The sequence below is a fragment of the Rhinolophus sinicus genome, chromosome 2 (genome assembly GCF_057876585.1).
Source record: "Rhinolophus sinicus isolate RSI-liver-muscle chromosome 2, RSI-T2T, whole genome shotgun sequence".
NCBI lineage: Eukaryota > Metazoa > Chordata > Mammalia > Chiroptera > Rhinolophidae > Rhinolophus > Rhinolophus sinicus.
The window spans coordinates 106,511,655-106,523,864 of record NC_142502.1 but is presented as its reverse complement, the minus strand read 5'-3'; the positions used below and the strand labels follow the sequence as shown (position 1 = coordinate 106,523,864).

General features: G+C 41.1%; 1 pseudogene; it reads left to right on the top strand.

Moving 5' to 3' along the window:
• The window catches only part of LOC148758874 (di-N-acetylchitobiase pseudogene), a 63,288-nt pseudogene that overhangs the window by 12,825 nt on the left and 38,253 nt on the right, over positions 1-12,210 (top strand).

Sequence of the window (12,210 nt, the reverse complement as noted above, 5' to 3'; positions counted from 1 at the left end):
ATACCTGGAAAACAGAGTAAAAACCAGCGATGTAGGAGAGTTTTTGAGTGCGTGCCGGGATCGTGTCTCATGAAACCAAAGAATGGAAGCACGGACCAAGGAGAGGCAAGGTGTTGTAAAAGAGGACAGTTTATTAAAAAGCAAAGGGTCAGAGCTTCCGAGCAGGAGTGGGTCCCAAATGGGGTGCCTGCATCAGGCAAAGGCTCTTATTCTTATATCTCCTCTTGCCTGTTTGAAGAAAGGAACTGACGCCTTCTAATGGAATTTGTGTACCAGGTTTTTTTTTTTTGCTCTGATTGCCCATCCTGAAAGCATTAGCACAATAACTCATTCCTGTCTATTAAATCTGCTCCATTTGTCCTGGATGAACGAGTTACTTCAGAATTCAGAATCTGGAATTTTAGGAAATGACTGCCTTTTGTTTATTCCACCAGGGACCTTCCTGTCTACCTAACAACATGCTAACTAACCTGTCTCACCGGTAATATTTTATGTGAAAAGTTACAAAAACTAGAATCACTCTTACCCATGTTATTAATTCTTGTTGATCTTTATCTTCTTGTCAGTAGTTTCATAAATCCAGTTTTTCCTTAGAGTTGTATAAATCTTTACCTAATTCAGTGTTGTGTTTTTAAAGTTACCAGAAACCTGTATTTCAGAATACTTGTAAGGTATTTTTAATGAATATTTAAAGACAAAACACATTTGTGGGAATATATTTTGCCAAAGCATCAGAGTAAAACCGTAACTGTCCATAAATTATAAAAGGCTTAAAAATGGCCATGGTTAAAAGTCTGGTGAGCGTTCACATACATCCATATACACATAATGTAGTTGACTCAGTTTCCCATTCCAGTCTTAGTTAGCTGGACCACATGGAAATTCTTTACTCCTCCACAAACTTCTGCAATATCCACAAACCTGCAAATGACTTATACCTTCCGTTTTTGTCTTATCTTTTCCTTTCTAATTTCAAAACAATGGTTCTAGTTTAGGACAAATTACTTTCCTTTGCTTTATTTATAAGAAAAAGAAAAGAACCCAAAAAACAAAAACAACCTCATATGCTTTATATGCTACCTTATCCAAAAAACACATTGTATTTTCCTTTCCCTAAAAAAAATGCATCTTTGCACTTCACACCTTCTTCTGCTAAAAACATACATCCCATTTTCATGCGCAGTCATTTGTTTTATCTGCCATAATTTTTAGTACTTTTGTAAAAAACCTAATTTCTTTATAACTCAACATTCTGCAAGGGAATTTATACAGCAGGCTGTTTTAAAAAGGCCACATTTTTATTCCCTTCGATCTCTGTGGGTGATATTTTAGTTACTCCTTGGTGGTTACATTTCAAAGACATGGTTAAGAGTTACAGCTTTAAGAGACAGAGAAGGACTTTACATTTTTCAGCATTCCCAGGACGTGTCAGAATTTTATATAATTTTTAGAACATTCATAATAATAGCGTATCGACTATATAAATATAATCAAAGGTTTAGCATCACTATTTGACAGTGCTTCCCGTGTAATTAACATACCAAATAAACCTAATTAGTTTAATTTCTCCCTTTTATAAAGAGAGAAATTTTCTTTGAAACGTTTCAGGGGCCTTCTGGAACACCCCAAAGTTATTCCTAGGTCTATAAGACAATTTAGAATCTGATCTTGGGAGGCCTGTCAATCACATCAAGAGGTTTAAAACATTTCATGAAATAGAATCATAGGTCATTGTGGAACAATACTTAATAGAACAATACTTAATTATGCATTTAACCAAAGTAACAAGAAGAGATTTTAAAGAGAAATACATAAGGTTACATAGGTATGAGCAAAATTTTAGTTGTTTTTTGTTTTTTAATATTAAGAAGACTTGGTTTAGTTAGGCAATTAAAAACCTGATGACAATAAACACAGGAAATCATTTAAATAAAACATAAAATCTTTGCTTTCCGTTTATACGTTCTTAAGAATACATCAATAATAAAGGAAAATTTTGCACTTTTAGCAGAGAAATAACATTAAGTTTTAGCTCTGCATAAGCACATCATTGATGTGAAAGCTTAATTAATTTTTTTAAAAAGTCCTTATGATAACAATTTAAATTTAACCTGCTTAATTGTAAGAGATAAAATCTTTCTTTCTCTCTTCCCATTCTGAAATAACCAGAACAAAATTATTTTCATTTTTTTAATGAAAACATGTCTCCGTATCTCAGACTGATTAACATTCTTTAGATTGACAAACTTATTAATATATTTTGTAATCTCTAGAAACATAGGTTTTTGACTGGCAAATATATTTCATCATTTTTAGAAGCATGTACTTCCTTAACGTAAGACATTTTTATTAATAGACCCAAATATCTTTAGTTTTCCTATATTAAAAAGCCAAAAGTAGGTAAACTTAGATTCATTTAGCAATTAATGTCTCAGTATTTTATCTTATTTCAAATGACCTAGATATTCAATAATTTTCATCTTTTCATTTAACGTAGTAAATCTCTAAGGTTTCAAGTTACCAAAAGACTGTGGGGAGCTATTTTTAAGTACACATACCATAAAACATTTATTGATGAAAAGTTTCACCAAAATTCTTTTATTTTTTTTACATCTATTTAATTTAGTAATTCTCAACAATTATACTTGGATTACTCATGAAAATGTTATGAGACATTAAAGTCAATTGTTATCCCCAGCTCTTTTCCTGTTGATAAACCCTGTAGTAGAGATAACATGAACTTAATTGTTTTGTAAACACAGATAAATAATACATTAAATTTGATAACTCTAAAGACATGTCTGTTTTAATTAAACCAACAAATTTAAATAAATTTTAATAGTAAATATGTTTTCAGATCACATGATCCTGAAAAGCATTTGAGTTACTTTCTGTTATAATTCTTCCCCCTCCTTCTTCCCCCCCCCCCCCCACTCCAGTTCAAGCCGTTGTTTCTCAGTCTAGTTGTGCAGGACACAGTTCCCTGGCCCGTGCTGTGTTATGAGCCTTGTGCTCTCCCCGGATGAGGTAGTTGGTTGCCAGTCATCGGTAAGTCGCTTGCAGCTGTTATAATTCTTACTTAATATAAGCACTTAATTTTTTCACCAGTTAAACAGAGCTCTTTATATAAACCAATTCTAGTAATTTCCTCTGGAGGTAGACATACATACACATATAGAAACAGACATAGCCAGAGACCTGATAGTTTCATAAAAGAAAAATATTTTTTAGCCATGGGACAGGTACAATAAGACAAAACCCCCTTAATTTATAACAGTTGGAATAACTTAAGTGTATTCATTCAGGTGGCTGAGGCTCTAAGATTTGTATTTGTCCTTGATAAACACTTTAGTTAAGGAGACGGTGGGTGCTGCTTAGGCAAAGGAACTCTTTTAGCTGCTTGTGTTTTTGAAAAAGCTTTCTTCCTACCTCCTGCCCTTTTTTTTTTTTTTTTTTTTTGATTTATTTAGTCTCAGGCAGTTGTGGGCTGTGTTTACATTTCTGATTATCTGTTAACAAGGCCTTGCAAGTTACTGAGGCTTAGAAAACTCCTATTAGGTTTCTAATTTTGCCAAATTTCTGATCATAGAGTTATGAAATTATTTTAAATAAGTTGTCAGGCTTCAGGTAAAACAAACAGTAAGAAATTTTTTTTTTTGAGTAAACATTTTATATACATAGAATTAAATTCTTTGATATCTTTTTACCTCCACTGAGAAAAGAGTTTGTCTTTTCTCTTTAAAATAACAACTGCATTTTAAGTGAAAACATGCTGTTATTGCTTCTTGTACATAAGAAATGGAATACCTATGGATTTTTAAAGTGATATGTCAGGGAGACAAAATGCCATATATTACTAGTAAAGTAGACCATTAACAAACAGTAAGAAATTTTAAAGTACCTACTCAGATGGTCAAAAATTATTCATGTATTAGAAACTTCTGCTTATTAACCAAAAATTGCTTTCCATTGTCCCAGAGACGTTTGGATTCCTCTTCCTATGAAATCTTTTTCTTATGACAAGCAACATAACAGACAAGAAAAAGAAACAAAAGAGTGTAAAATAACCAAATGAGTGCTCATCCATCAGGAAATCCCTGCAGAGCTACTCACCTCCCTGGGTGCTTTTTCCAAGCAAAAGCCGTGAAAAGCCACTCCTGATAAAGAAAATTTGTTCCCACATAACTGCATTGGCATAGAATTAACCCCTGGTCATTCACAGAACGTGCAAAGAATTCACGAGACTCTGGAAAGTGGGAGAACAAGAAAGTTTTATTGAAAGTCAGGCAGAGAGAGAGAATTCTGGCAAAGGGAGTTTTGCCAGGGCATCTGAGAGAGATCTGCAGAGACAGAGGGATAAGAGAGAGATGCTGGCAAATGTAGTTTAGCCAGGGCAGAGTCCAACGGAGACAGCTGTGCTGATGAGAAGGAGTGCTGGGGTTTTATATTTTTCCATGCAGGATGTAGGGTGCCTGTCAGCCTGCAGGGGGGCTGCAATTACAATTGTCTTCCCCCAGAAACTGTCCTGTTCCCAGCTATGATAGATGTTTGTTAGTTTGCAGAGGGTTGCCGTTGTGATTGGGAACTTTTCTGTTCCCATCTATGATGGATGTAAGGTGCTTGTCAGCCTGCAGGTGCAGTGCTAGCCAGGGGAGTCAGAGCCAAGTGGTTAATGTTTGAGCTCGTTCCTGCCATATCTTATAAGCCTGGTCCTGTTAACTCCTTACTTGTCTCATCAGTAACAAGCTTATATGACCTTTCTTCGTATGCCAGCACCTGAGGCAAGCCCCCCACCACCACCCCATTAGAGAAAAATCCCTCTCTTGAGGTGAAAAATCTCTCCTTGAGAGAAAAACCCTCCTGACCTCAAATAAAGGTATTTGACCTCAACCGAAAAAGGAAGAAGGCTTGAATCTATGAGGACTTCACAGTCAGGGAGACAACAGTCCATGGAAGCCGTGAGCACAAAAGATCCTCTGTAGGTACCATTCCTGGTTCCAGGGGACGCTGGACCATAAAGGTGAGGCCACTTTAGGCTCCTTCATAGTCACCAAGATACATGAACCTAAAAATAAAAAGGCTTTCCAGGTGAGAGGCAACAAGCTTTTATTTGAGATTTTTAAAAAAAGAATAACTACTCAGGAAGCACTGATTCAGGCAGAAGCCCAAACAATGTTCCAATTATGAGACAAAGGCAATGGATATTTATGAGAAAGGGAAGGAGAACAATTATATCAATAGAAGGAAGGCATTTCTATTGGTGCAGATAATGTAATGTAGTGATGCTAATTTTAAATGAGTAAACATTTGTTTAGTCCCGTAGTCATCATAATTGCTTTCTTCCCCACCCCCTTTCTTTCATCGTCCCCCTCCAGTTCAAGCCATCATTCCTCAGTCTAGTTGTGTAGGACACAGCTCCCTGGCCCATGCTGGTATTATGAGCCTTGGCGAGGCCCAGCTGAGGCAGTCAGTCTCCAAGCTGAGGCAGTCAGGCGCCTGTCGCCAGGTGTCGGTCGGCCACTCAGAGCAGCTCAGGGCAGCTCTCACTGCCTGATGGCCACTCACGCTGTCTGCCAGCCACTCATGGTGGCACACAGCAGCTCATGGCAGCACATGGCAGCTCACAGCCTCACAGGGCAGCTCAGGGCAGCACATGGCAGCTCACACCAACCTCCAGCTGCTCACCACAGCCCAGCTCCACGGAGAGCTGTTGTTCTCAATCTTAGCTGTAGAGGGCGCAGCTCACAGGCCCACGTGGAAATCCAACCAGAGGTCTTCTCTGTTCTCCACGCGGTGCTCCAACCGCCTGAGCCATCAGGCCGGCCCACATAACTGCTTTCCTGTTATCTTTGTAAGTAGTACTTTGGGGCACATGGTGGCTCTAGGCCCAATGCAAAGATTATTGTGCCCTGTTTTAACATTTCAAAGATTTAACGCACAAGACATGCAAAGCAGTTCCTCTGGGATGGCAGCTCTGGCTACATTTTAAAGTGACTCCATTTATAATTATTTTTTGAGAGGTGTTGTTCTCTTTCATAAAAGTATAATGTTCTGGATGTTTGAAACAATTCTATTTAAGCTAACATAGAATTCTTTTTACTGAAAGCCCTTACAAATGCTGAATTGAAAAAATCACTACAATTAAAAAAAATCCAAGTAAACACATTCCTGTGATTCAGCTATGAAGAATAGCATCTAAGGCAACGGCAGTGAGCCTGGGAGCTGAACCAGATAGTTTTGGGAATGGCCGTCAAGCGGGACCAAGGAATGAAAACCCAAACAGGTCCCTGGGAGGGGAGAATGTGAAAGATGCCCTAAGTAGTGCATGAATGCCTCCTGGGCAGTGGCTGGGGTTTGGCAGGACAGTCAGAACTAGAGGAGAATAAAGCAGGAAAATTGAGAGGTGGAGGAGAGATGTGTTCATACACCTCTTGCCGTGGGCAGAGTGGTGAAGGCACCGGTGTGGGTGTGGATGCCAGCAGAGGTCATCCCTGTGGTGGGGGCTGCTGGAACCCAGAGTTGGTGGTGCCTTGTTGGATGGTGTCACGTAGCCTCTCCCAGAACCCCAGGGCTTTCTCATGGGGATCCTGTACAAAACAACAGCTGGGATGGAGCTTGTATGGGCACAGCAGTGTGGCTTTCCACTCACCCAGGCTGACCTGGCGTCTGCCAGTGCTGAGTGCCCAGGCTGCTGATGGCAGCTTCTTTTTTTTTTTTTGAAAAGAGAAATCGAATAGGTGAAATTAATTAAGAAAAAAAGAGTCGTCTCAGGTAAATACGTCACTGCAGGCATAGGAGAGATTTAAACAATCTTAAAACTATGAAGACCTTTATGTCAATGGAAAAGTCTCACTGCAAGGAAATAAGTCAAAGCGGTTGTAAAATTCTGTTTCCCTTCAGAATATCCGGGATCTTTTACAGGTAAGTTCTGTAAAACTTTTGAGGACGGTTCATGCTCTTATATAAAATATTCAAAAGAATGGAGACATACAGGGAAAACCAAACAACTCGTTTTATTAGGCAGGGGTAACGCTGATCCTAAAGGTAGTCAGGGAACAAATAAGAAGCAAGCATTCTGGGAAAACCGCCTTTCAGAAATTAGATCCTGAGAACAAAGCCATTATGTGTGTGTATATAAACTATATATAAAATACAGTAGTACCGACAGCCGGGTGAAGCCCCAGCACGTTCAGGCCCGCGCTCAGGCTCTGGCGCCTCCTCGCCCGCCCGCGGGCAGCGCCCCTGGGATGGCTCCGCTGCAGCTACGGCCACTGCGCTGATGCCGCCGCTCCGGGAGGGGCCAACTGCCCGTGCCGGGATCCAGCGCTCTGCCAACCCATCCACCACCACTCCGACTTCGATCTTTGTGTTTTGTGTTAGTGACAAAACTGGGGAATCTTATGACTGGTCACAGATTAGAACTGTGACAGTCTTTGGGAAACATGACTCAGGATTTACGTGCTATGCGCATTCAAGAAGGGCCAGCGCAGTGCTAAAAGGAGACATGTGGGTAAAGAAGATCGTCAATCCTACTCTCAGAGCGTCCTGGGTAACTCAACAAGTTAACTTGTCCAAAACACGATGGATGGATGGAATTAATATAGACACAGAGCAAGAAGCTAATTGTTCATCACCTGAATATGATGCATTAGCTGCTTTAGTCAAAGAAACGACAGATCCTTTCCATCGGGAAATCGAGGGATCCCAGGTAACGTGTGATGTAGCTTGGTCTCCAAAGTGCATAGACACAGGTGCTATAATTATACTGGAAATGCAGATGCTGTGACTTTCTCTTTGTTACGTCTTGTGATGAACAAAGGCAGGTCGGTCAGAATGTATTGCAGCAGCCAAGGCTCCCTATGATCAGACATTAACTGCATATGACACTACACCAAGGTGGGCATTAACCCTAAGGCACGTGTAATGGGTGTTCCCTGTGTGGTTGTGATTATACCTGCCCGGCTGTATTGGAGGATCACGTTTGTACCATTGCAAAAGTCCCTTCCCGGGGGTCCTTGTAGTGATGCAGCAGGATGTCAGGTGTCCTACAAAATTATTATGAAGCAAGTAAACAGTTCTATTCTGGAATCCAGTGGGATAAAGATCAAAAGCCTCCTTATTATAACTGCAAAGATGCTGCTGGCCGTACCCATCATGTGTGGTGTGATAACCCGTGAGCATGTCTTTAAAGGCAGCATATATACAGACGTGTGGCTTACATGGCCTTGGCATGTGGCTTACACGGCACTGGCATGTGGCTTACACGACACTGTCATGTGGCTTACATGGCCTTGGCAAGTGGCTTACACGGCACTGGCATGTGGCTTACACGGCCTTGGCATGTGGCTTACATGGCATTGACGTGTGGCTTACACGGCACTGGTGTGTGGCTTACACGGCACTGGTGTGTGGCTTACTCGGCACTGGCGTGTGGCTTACATGGCACTGGCATGTGGCTTACACGGCACTGGCATGTTGCTTACACGGCACTGGCATTTGGCTTACACGGCACTGGTGTGTGGCTTACTCGGCACTGGTGTGTGGCTTACATGGCACTGGTGTGTGGCTTACACGGCACTGGCATGTTGCTTACACGGCACTGGCATGTGGCTTACACGGCACTGGCATGTGGCAGGCAAACTCGGGAGCTGCTGTAGCCAAACAGCAAACTGAAGAAATGTGGAAAGTCTTAAAAGCAACCTGTACAAACATGCACATCTTCTGTCAAACAATTGAGATTTAGAACATTATCTGTATAAACAGATCTAGTTTCTCGAAGGGATAAAAAATGTATACTTTCTTGTCATGTTGCTATACATTTTAGTTATTATTGTACTCAAAAACAAAGAGATTCTTTGATTGTATATATATATATATTAGTCACCAATATACTATAAAACAATTAAATACCTTGAGCAAGTTAGGTATCCCAAGAGCACAAAGATACTGAATCTTTAAATCATTTAATGCACTTCACCACTAAAAAGACAGGGATGATCACATCTTAGCAAATGTAGAAATTACTACAGAAGAAATTCAGAGCTCCCTCTGACTCACACTTCTGTCATCTTCCACTTGAAGGACCCATGTGATGAGATTAGCCCCACCCCCACCCCACCCCCATTATGGGGATAATCTCCTCATCCAAGGTCCCTGCCTTTAACGCCTGCAGAGTCCCTGTGGCTGTGTATGGCGACATAGTCACAGGCTCTGGGGATTGGGCTTGGACACATTTGTGCGGCCATTACTCTGCCGACCACAGCGTATTTAGTGATTGAATGAAGAGGTTTAACGTCAGTCCAGTTAACGTCCCAGAAGGTGAAAAGGAGGGAGGCACAGTGTAGAGACTATGGCTAAAGATGAAGTAAATGTTTACAGAGCCTTACGAATCTGAAAAAGAGACCCCTGACGATTCATATTCCACTGAACATCAGACGATAAAGACAAATGATGATCTCAAAAGTCGCCACAGAGGGGCCGGCCTGTGGCTCAGGTGGGTGGAGCTCCGTGCTCCTAACTCCAAAGGCTGCCGGTTTGATTCCCACATGGGCCAGTGGGCTCTCAACCACATGGTTGCCAGTTCAATTCCTCGACTCCCACAAGGGATGGTGGGCAGCGCCCCTTGTAACTAGCAACGGCAACTGGACTTGGAGCTGAGCTGCGCCCTCCACAACTAAGAGTGAAAGGACAACTTGACTTGGAAAAAAGTTCCAGAAGTACACACCGTTCCCCAATAAAGTCCTGTTCCCCTTCCCCAATAAAATCTTTAAAAAATTAAAAAAAAAAAAAAAATAGGTCGCTGTAGAAGGAAAACATCATGTAGAAAAAAACTACGGTTAGAATGAAGCTGACTTCTCCCTGCATATGAATGGCAGCCAGAAGACAGTGAAATGCCATATGGGGGGGTGGGGGGGATGGTAAACCAGTGTCAAACCAGGAATGTGAGACTGGGAAAGTGATCTTTCAAGTAAAAAAAGACACTTTCATATAAAAACTCCATTCATCAAATATATGGTGATGGAAGAAGACGTGTCTCTGGGTGGTGAATACACAATGGGGTTTATAGATGATGTAATACAGAATTGTACACCTGAAATCTATGTAATTTCACTAACAATTGTCACCCCAATAAATTAAAAAAAAAAGAAACTCCATTCATTTAATAGCAAAATACCTACTCTAAAGGTATATACAAGGTTTAAAGTGATATATGAGAAAGCAAACAGAAAAGTTAATTGGTAATGATAGATGTAGGTAAATCAATACTGCATTTATAAAATATTGCTAATGTGGATTTCAAAGCACAAAAATAAAATAAATAAAATACTTATCATGTTATAATTATTTGAGGGCTGAGAGAGTTTGAATTTTTAATTCACACTCCACTTCTTATAAGTAATGCCCAGAATAAATTAGGTATTCAGTCCATGTTTAGCAAGTGAATGAGTTTCCCCGGAAGCTCCTAGAAGACCAGGAATTGTGATGCATACATAGAACTCAAAAGAGGCTGAAGGCAGTGACATCGAAGAAAGTGGTGGTAGAGGGAACTTCAAGGGTCCATCCTTACACAGAACAATGAAAAAACTAGCAAAAACTGTCAGAATCAATTTTATCAGACCTCTATAAAGTAATGCAGTGTTTATAGATACCAAGAAAATGCTAAAGCAGAAAAAGACAATGGAAACTCAGTAGGAGAGCTTCGTGGTGTCTTGAGTGGCCCCTGGACCGTTCCCCGCTCCCCAGAAGAGCTGTCACCTTGAAGGCAGGGCTACTGGTGTGGGTTCTGGGCCACAGGAATCAGAGTGGACAACTGTTGTCAAAGAATTGTGATTTTCTGTTTTCACCGTCAGGTGGCTGGTTCCCTGCAGGATGAATGGAAATGTCTTATCTTTATTTTACCTAACTCAGAACTCTCAGGGCAGAAAAGGACCTAAAAAGCAGTTAAAGGAAAGGGCATTTGTCAAAAATTTTTAATTGTCAGTGAACCAACAGCTGTCACTTGGGTTAAAAAGCATCAGTTGGGGCAAACAATAGTCATGTAGAAAAGCATGGGAGGAAGAGCTAGGAGGTGAGGTGCTTTGGACAGTAAGAGCTGTGAAACATGCACCTATTGCTGGGGATGTAAAAGGCCACGTGCTTGCCCAGCGTGGGGCACGTGATCAGAAGACCCGAAGAGGCCGTGAGATCGTGTCTCTGCACAAGTGGGAAGTGAAGGCAAAGACAGAGCTGTAACCTGCCCAGGTGAGTTTGAAGGCATGTCCCAACACACACACACACACACACACACACACACACACACACACACACCGGAGGACAGACACACACACACACACACACACACACACACACACACACACAGAAAGAGAGAGAGAGAGAGACCAACTCCAAAGACAGAGAGGTATTTTCTTTCCCATTTTTCTTTTTGGTTCCAGACATTTGAGGAAATCTCTGTCAAATCACGAGCTGACACTAAGCTAACAGAACACAGACTTCAGTGACTACACACAATAAATATGTTATCTGTACAAAATTGTTTAGAAAAGTCAATAAACAAAGAAACACCTACAATCCACAACAAGCAACAACAATAAGCCCCAGGGAGGTGAGAAAATCTTTTTTTTTTAATTTAAAAATTTTTAATTTTTATTAAATTTATTGGGGTAACGTTGGTTAGTAAGATTATATGTTTCAAGTGTACAATTCTATACTATGTCATCTATTCTTTGCATCGTGTGTTCACCACCCAGAGTCAGTTCTTCCAGCACCATATATTTGACCTTTTTCCCTCTTCTTCTACCACCCCCCTCCCCCCACTAGTAACCGCTAGAATCTGGTAACCCCATCTGGTAACCACTAAAGTGTTGTCTGTGTCTGTGTTCTTGTCTGTCTGGTCATCAGAGTCACACTCCCAGTATGTCCCCAGTGGCACACAGCTGAAGGATGGGCTGGGGTAAGAGTGGCCATCTTTCTTCAGTTGTGGGTGACAGATGGGTAGATGGCTGAGGCATTCAGCTAAGGGACATGCAGGTGCCCGGTGTCCCTGAGCTGCCCCCTGGTTCCTCTGCTGAGGACCCTACCTGCACACACCAAAATGATATATTCATTTCTGAGCAGGCTTCTCTCCAGATCTGCAAACATGACATCTCGAGCATTAAGACCAATCATTGGCTCTCCCAGTGAATCCTACTAATCGGATAATCTCCTACCTTC